This window comes from Amblyraja radiata, chromosome 9 (genome assembly GCF_010909765.2).
Source record: "Amblyraja radiata isolate CabotCenter1 chromosome 9, sAmbRad1.1.pri, whole genome shotgun sequence".
Classification (NCBI taxonomy): domain Eukaryota; kingdom Metazoa; phylum Chordata; class Chondrichthyes; order Rajiformes; family Rajidae; genus Amblyraja; species Amblyraja radiata.
The window spans coordinates 32,761,465-32,769,444 of NC_045964.1; positions in this window are offsets into that span (position 1 = coordinate 32,761,465).

A 7,980-nucleotide genomic window follows, 5' to 3' on the forward strand; every position below is an offset into this window, starting at 1 on the left:
GTCCAGCACGCGGTCACCGCCAAGCAGGAGGGCACCGGCTCTTGCCGCGCCGTCTCCCGCCCCCCTCGCGCTGACGTCAAGCCACGCACGTTTGTTACCGACCGCGTGTGCAGGAAGGAACTGCAGATATGCTGGACTCACCAACGGCTGGGTCTGCGCTTTCTTTTCTCAAGGTGACGCTGTTTTACATAATAGAAACTTTCATCCCCAATGTGGGCGCCTGTATGAATATGTTGTTGCGGGCGTGCAACCATGAGGAGTCACATGAGCTGAGGCACAGAGTATGCAAAATCTGGTATCCCGCCACAGAAAGAAATATTGGGGCAGGTTGATGGAAGTCTGCTTAAAAAAACAAAATGTGATGAACATTGAAATGGAAGAGGGCAAAGAAAGGGGGTAGAAATGTGAGTGGAGGCACTTTGAGCACTTAGGCAATTGAAGGTACGGCAATAATTCGTGAACAGTTGACAATTAGCTTTGCTAACGGTGCAGAAGTGGAAGAAGGTTTCAGAGCACCATTGAAGTTAAATGAAGGGTAGAGAAATGCAAAGGACTTTGAAAACAAGGATAATTATTTTAATATTGGAAGTGATGTAGGACTGAAAGCCAATGATTTCAACGAACGGAGGTACTACAGTGTAGCAATGTTACAACATTTTGAGATTAAAAAAATCAAGTCTGCAATTTATGCCATCAGATTAAGCATAAAAATAATTTGACACCTAATTCACTTTCATATATTCAGTATTAAAAAAGTTATGGCCATTTTCATACTCTGAAATTAGCATATTGTTCCCTATTGCTTTTCAATTGACTTAACTCAAAAGCTGTGATCGATGGACAGTCAAAAGCCCATAACTTTCTTAAAAATTAAGAGAACTGAAAGACATTTTCAGTTATTATAGATTGAAGCATTCTGAAACAAATATGAAACAATCTTACTTGGATGACCTGAAATTAAAGCATATAATTAGCTAGTTACCTAATTGTACCTAATTACAAAATTCAATTACTAAACATCTATCCATTTCTTAAGAAAAGGTTAACATTTTTAAATAGCCTAAGTGTCCAAATAACATTCACACAAGAATTCACAATATAACATGATTTTTAAATCTCATTGTCATGCATTTATAGGCCAAATGGAATTTAGTGTTTAATTCCCGTAAATTAATGGATATTTTAATCATCTTGCGAGTGTGTTTTTGTGGAACGCGATCGATTGGAACGTTGCAGCTTGCGGTGAATTTAAACCCCATATCGGCAGGAAAAACACTGCCGGTTCGTATGGGGCCCCAAATCACATTTTCGCAACGTGAAATTTTGATTAAAGTCATCATAGTTTATATGTAAAATAAACGACTTACCTTGCTTTGTCCCGTACGTGAGATCCGTTCCGTTGCCTGCGTTGACGGCGTTAAAAGTCGCTTTTTATTTTACTCCAGCGCTGAAATTGTCCCGCGTTTAAAAAAAAAAAAAAAAATTCCAATGGCAGTCTGAACAAATTTTCAGCATCAGGTAGAAAACCACTCTGATGGCGGCGCGTTCAGACGCAGCGGCTTTGCGCTCCCAAGTCCGAGTAAACTCGCAGCCCGGTACCGAACGCGGCTGTGAAAATAAGGTTTTTAAAAACCTCAGAACCCCGAGAACCCCTAGAAACCCCAGTACCCCCAGGAATCACAGTAAGAAACTCACCTCCAGGACGAGGAAATCCCGACGGGTCGCACATGGAGCCGCACGGAACTGCTCAACATCGGACGTGGCTGCGAGAAACTGGCTTGTGAGTACTACAGCACCCTCACCAAAATCCCGATGGAGCTGGCAGAACAGCCCCCTGGATCACAACTCCGGAGGGTAGGAGATGGAGCAAGCGCCGGGAGCGAAAGCAGAAACGTGGAAGGCGAGCGGGGGTGCAGGACAGGCTACGGAGGGCTCCACAAAGACCATCGCTCCCAAGCGTCTTTCTCGCAAATGTCCGGTCAAGCTGGATGAGGTAAGCTCTGGATCAACACCCAGCGATCCCTGAAAGACTGCTGTGTGCTGATCTTCACAGAGACTTGGCTCAGTGCGCTGGTTCCCGATGGGGCTGTGAACCTTACCAACTGGTCACTGCATCGTGCTGATAGAACAAAGGACTCCGGTAAGAGCAAGGGTGGCGGGCTCTGCATCTACATCAACAATGACTGGTGCACCAACCACACTGCAGTAGAGGGCTACTGTTCCCCAGACCTGGAATACCTAGTGATTAAATGTAGGCTGTTTTACCTGCCTCGGGAGTTTACTGTGGCTATCATCATGGCCATATACATCCCACCACAGGCTAATGCTAACCTAGCGCTAGCACAGCTGCACTCGGCCATCAGTAAGCAGCAGGATGCTCACCCCGACGGTGCCTTAATTGTTGCAGGGGACTTTAATCAGGTCGACCTACGATCTGCACTCCGCAAATTCCACCAGCATGTGCAGTGCCCTACCAGGGGCTCAAACACGCTGGATAAAGTGTACACCAACATCAAGGACGCATACAGAGCTCTCCCCTGCCCATCCCTGGGACAATCCGATCACCTCTCACCGTTTCTACTGCCTGCATACAAACCTGCAATAAGGACGGCCCGAGGACGCCACCCTACAACTCCAGGACTGCTTTGATCGCACCGACTGGGACCTGTTTGCACAACAGGCTACCAGTGGTACAGAGGTAGACTTGGAGGAGTACACATCCACTGTGCTCTCCTACATCAACTGCTGTGTGGAGACTGTCACAGTGGACAAGCAAATAAAGATGTTCCCAAACCGGAAACCCTGGATGAACAAGGAGGTTCAGAATCTGCTAAGGGCACGCAACAATGCCTTTAAACCCACTTCTGCCTACAGTGCTGACAGGTCGAACCTGAACAAAGGTATAAATAAGGCCAAAGTCATCCACAGGCAAAGGGTGGAAGACCACTTCAATACCGCGGACACCAGAAGCATGTGGCAGGGTGTCAGGGACATCACTGACTACAAGAGCAGCCCCGCCTGCCCCCACGGTGATATCGCACTGGCCAACAAACTAAACACCTTCTTTGCCCGCTTCGAAACTGGCAACAACACCAGGAGTGGAATAACCCCGGCCATGGAGGAGGGACAGGCCTTAACACTGAGCACTCAGGAGGTACAGGGTGGCCTGCGTAGGATCAATCCACGTAAGGCTGCAGGCCCGGATGGAGTCCATGGATGGGTACTAAAGGACTATGCTGTACAGCTGGCGGAGGTATTCACGAGAATCTTTAATCTGTCTCTATCTCTGGCTACGGTCCCCAAGTGCCTGAAAACAGCTACCATAGTGCCTGTGCCGAAAAAGTCTAAAGTCACCAACCTGAATGACTACCGCCCGGTTGCCCTAACTCCAATACCAATGAAGTGCTTCGAAAGGCTGGTCCTCTCCCACATCAAATCCAGCATCCCTGCCTCACTGGACTCTCATCAATTTGCATACAGGGCAAATAAATCGACAGAGGATGCCATCTCTCTGGCTCTTCACCCTGTCCTGACTCACCTGGATAGACAGGGCACATACGTAAGGATGCTCTTCATTGACTATAGCATTCAATACGGTCATCCCCACCAAGCTCACCACCAATCCCCACCAGCTAGGCCACAGCTCGCCGATATGCGATTGGATCCTGAACTTTCTGACGGAGCGACCGCAGGCAGTGGGACTGGGCCCGCACCTGTCCTCCACTTTCACCCTGAGCACCGGCACACCACAGGGCTGTGTACTAAGCCCTATGCTCTACTCCCTCTTCACTCATGACTGTGTTCCTGCATTCGAGACCAACACCATCGTGAAGTTTGCAGACGACACAACAGTGATTGGGCTGATCACCGACGGTGATGAAACAAATTACAGAGCGGAGGTGCAGAACCTGGTGGACTGGTGCGCATGTAACAACTTGTCACTAAACACCTTCAAGACCAAGGAGCTAATTATTGACTTCAGGAGGTCCCATAATGGAGAATACGCCCCAATCTCCATCTACGGGGAAAGTGTGGAGAGAGTGTCCAACTTTAAGTTTCTGGGCACTCACATTTCAGAGGACCTCACATGGTCCACCAACACCGCTGCGCTGGTCAAGAAGGCACAGCAACGACTGTTCTTCCTGAGGACATTAAAAAAGACTGTTCTGCCCCAACAGCTGCTGACAACCTTCTACCGCTGCACCACAGAGAGCATATTAACGTATGGCATCTCTGTGTGGTATCTCAGCTGCACGGAGGCGGAGAGGAGAGCTTTTCAGCGCGTCGTACACAGAGCGCAGAGGATTATTGGGACACAGCTACCAGCCTTGGAGGGCATCTACCACACACGGTGCCTCAGGAAGGCCGTCAGCATCCATAAAGACCCCTCACACCCTTGTAATGGACTGTTCGAACTACTTCGCTCCGGCAGACGTTACAAGGCCTTCTATGCCCGAACCTCCAGACTCAGAAACAGCTTCATTCCCAGAGCTATAGCGGCTCTGAACCGGCCCTGCTGAGTGCCCCCCATCCCACCTGGACTGTCTCCCTCAGATGGTCACGTCGCACAGTTTATTTTTGCCATCGGTTGGAAGCTGCATACCAAATCTCGTTGCACTGATGTGCAATGACAATAAAAGATATTATTATTATTATTATTAGAAGCCTGAGAAGACTTCCGGTGGCGCCATGGAGCTGTAAGGGCGCAGCATTGAGCTCCGCTCCTGTTAAAATCGTGAAAAAGCCTTTTTAGAAGTCAGGACTGATTTTTTTAAACTCACCGGACCTGCTTGGCGTCACGTAAGTGACGTCATCAGAAATCATCGCGAAATAACGGAGTTTAACGGGAGTTTTCAATGAGCAGAAGGAAGCCTCCAAAGAGACCTACAAAACCTGCTACCAGACTCCATCTTAAAGAACTCGGCAAAACTCTGCAAGATCTGCAATCAACAACAGAAAGCTTGGAAGAAGAAGTTGATTTTCAAAGTTCTTCATCTGAAATGGCTTCAAAGGAGAAGGAGAGAGAGATGAAGCAAATGGAACAGTCAGTAAGAAATACTGTTACTAAGGACATTTCCCAACTGATACTGGACGGAAACAGTACATTGGAGAATAATCTCTCTAGAAAAATGCTTGTGGAGAATTAATGGAGAATTCTGGAAAAAAGATGCTTGTGGAGAATTAATGGAGCAACTTACTTCTTTAAAGAAGCAAGTTAAAGACGTTGACAAAAAGTTAACTGCAGAAATTAGCCGGGTGGAAAAAGACTGTAACAAGAAGTTTGATGCTATGCTCGTGACTACTAAAAAGTATGACTCGCTGATGGAAGAGATGGAGGCTACAATGAATGAAATGGCTGAGGAGATAAAGAATCTGAGAGAAGCCCAAAAATCTGTAGGTGGGCAACTTGCAAAAATGACTGATAAATGTCTGGATTTGGAAGCGAGATCAAGACGGCAGAATTTGAGAATTGTTGGAGTTAAGGAGGGACGAGAGATCGGAGTTCAAACATGGGAATTCATTACCTACTTACTTAAACAAGTTTTTAAATTGCCAGAAAACCCGAGAATAGACGTGGCTCACCGGGTGCGACGTGCGCAAAAAAGAGGAGATGCCCCATCAAGACAGATAATAGTGAAATTTCTTGACATCTCTGCATTGGAAGATATAATGAAAAAGATTCCCTACGGATCGAATCTGACATGAAGGGGATAATCTCAGATTTTTCTGCGATTATCCCCCTGAAATTGCCAAAAAAAAGGGATTATTTACAAAGACAAGACATATTCTGAAAGGAATCTCCAATGTACGATATGGGGTAATGTATCCTGCAAAAATGAGGATCACCTATAACTCTGCTGAACATTCCTTTACGGACCCAGAACTGGCATTTAAGTATGCACAAGACATCGTAAAGGAGCAAGATTGATTACCAGAAGTCTATAGAGGAGAACCGGCGAAGATCAGACTTTTTAATAAAAGAAATTGCATTCATTAAGATGGCGGAATTCCTTTACAGACACTGGCCAGACATGTTATCTCCCTGGAATGTGTTTTCGAGCGCACAGTTCATGTTTCACCTTGAATGAAAGACTTAAAGATAAACAAGGTTCACAGTGAAGGAGACAGGACACAAAACGAAGTCGAAGACTACAGATACAAAGTCGGCCTGGGAACATGGAAAAAAATATAAACGGACTGGAATATAAAAATCTTTTGATTTAAGAAATCCTCATATTATCATATATTAACATCAAATAATCAATTAACTTAACTAACTCGATAATACTAATTTACCTCTAACGTAATTCTAACAATGACTAACCCATAGGAAGCTCAGTTCACGACGCTAACTAACTTTAATTAAGTTTAAAGATAATGATGTAAAAATGACTTCCGGTGGCGCCATGCTGGACTAGCAGTCGCAACTTTTAGCTCCGCTGCTGAAAATTCGCGATTTTACGCGTTAAAATCGGGTCTGGATGTCGGGACCGATTCAAAAAAACTTACCGGAGCCCCGGGACGTCGCGCTGATGACGTCATCAGTAAGCGCTGTGAGTTAAACGGAGGATAAAGGCTTTTAAATGAAAAAAACGTCTCCAGCTCAGAGCCCTCAGAGAACAATCTCAAAACAACTGCTGAAAACCCAGAAACCTGAAGAACAGACCTCTGAAGTGGATTTTGGAATGGCTACAAGATCCAAGACTGAGATGGCTACTAAGGAGAAAAATGAAATGGAGGAGATAAAGAACTCGGTAAGAGAACTGAGAAAGGATATTGAGGCTGGAAACTCAAGAATGATGGAAAATATTAATGTTAAATTGATAGAAAATATGTTGAACATCAATGCTGGTAATCAAAAAGTTATTGAGTGCATTGGCATTATACAAAAACGAATTGATGTGTGCAAGAAGAGCTAACGGGGAGAATTAATAAAGTGGAAGAAGAGTCTACGAAGAAGTTTGAGGCTGTGCATGAAACTGTTTCTTCATATGTAACTGCAATGAAAGACATGGATACAGTTGTTGAACAAATGGCTGAAGATATGCAGGGAATGAAGCTAGAACTAGACAGCCTCAAGAGTCAACTGGCGAAAGTCTCGGATAAATGTCTTGATCTCGAAGCTCGCTCAAGACGCCAACATTTACGAATACTGGGAGTAACAGAGGGAGCAGAGGGGAATAACGCCCGTGAGTTCACTGCCAACTTAATCAAACATGTGCTCAATTTACCTGTGGAACCGGAAATCGAAGTGGCACATCGAATACCCAGATTTAAGCCAAGATCACAAGCAGATCCAGCCCACCCACGACAGATCATAGTCAAACTTCGGGACATTTCAGCACTTGAAGAGCTGATGAAAAAAATCAAATACGGAGTGAAGATGACGTTTGGAAACAACTCTATCAAACTCCTCCGGGATTATCCCTATGAGATCGTGCAAAAGAGAAGAAAGTTCTCACAGACAAGACAGATTCTCCATGGAGTTAAAGATGTCAGATGTGGCGTTTTTTATCCGGCCAGGATGCGCATTACTTTCAAGGGAAAAGAGAAAACTTTCACTAATTCGGACGCATCTTATAAATATGACCAAGAGATTGTGGCAGAAACAGAAGATTAATCAAAGCAGCGGGACGGTATGGACAAATTATTTCCTTTTATTACTTCACAGAGAACACCCGAAGATAAGGGAAGAAACACCATTTTCTAAAAAGTTTAAAATGGAAGAGCATTTCCACGTGCGCTGGTCTAGACATCTTATCTCCTTTGGACGCTTTGGAATTCAACTCAAGGACATTCTTTGTTCAAAATGAAGGAAAGACTGATAAACAACGGAGAGACGAACAGGAGAGCCGAATGTGGAAAACATCACAAGGACAAATGGCGGTTTAAGATCTTAAAATAGTTTTACAAAATATAGAGAATTAACAATGATTAACAATACTAATATAGAAATAGAAATGGAAACTAACTTGAACT